A 694-nucleotide genomic window follows, 5' to 3' on the forward strand; every position below is an offset into this window, starting at 1 on the left:
GTGGGGCTCCTGTCCCACCGTGTCACTGCTGCTGTGCTGAGACACGCTCTGGCAGCACGTGCCCCAGGACCAGGAATGGCTCAGCAGTGACTTACATGTGGGCAGTTCCTGCCTTGCACAATCCCTCTGGGATTGCTCCTGGAAAATGAGCCTGGATGAGTGATTCAGGCTGAATTATCCCGACTGACGCTTTGGGAGTGAGAGGGATGTTGTCCTGGGGATGGGGGTCATAGAATCCAATGATGGAAAGGGTTGGGTTGGGAGGGAGCTTAAAGCACTGACACAGGGTGCCCAGAGAAGCTGTGGCTGCCCCATCCCTGGCAGTGTTCAAGGCCAGCTTGGACACAGGGGCTTGGAGCAACCTGCTCTAGTGGAAGGTGTCCCTGCCCAGGGCAGGGGTTGGAGTTGGAGGAGCTTAAAGCTCCCTTCATCCCAAACCATTCCATGCTAAAGGATCATCAAGGGCGGATGGTCTCCAGGAGCATCTCAAGCAACCCCTTCCCACTAACCCCCCTCTTGCTGTGGAGTGGATTTGGAGGAAGGGATGTGGTGGTGAGAAGTGAAGCAGGAGTCAGCAGTGAGCCCTTTGCAGCACAACCAGCCTGGGCTGAACTGTCTGATTGGGGCGAAGAGGTTCTTCCTCTCTCGTCATCACGTGTGGGACCTTGGAGATGTGATTGTGAAAAGCAGGAAT

The sequence above is a fragment of the Nestor notabilis genome, unplaced genomic scaffold (genome assembly GCF_000696875.1).
Source record: "Nestor notabilis isolate BGI_N333 unplaced genomic scaffold, ASM69687v1 scaffold20685, whole genome shotgun sequence".
Taxonomy (NCBI): domain Eukaryota; kingdom Metazoa; phylum Chordata; class Aves; order Psittaciformes; family Psittacidae; genus Nestor; species Nestor notabilis.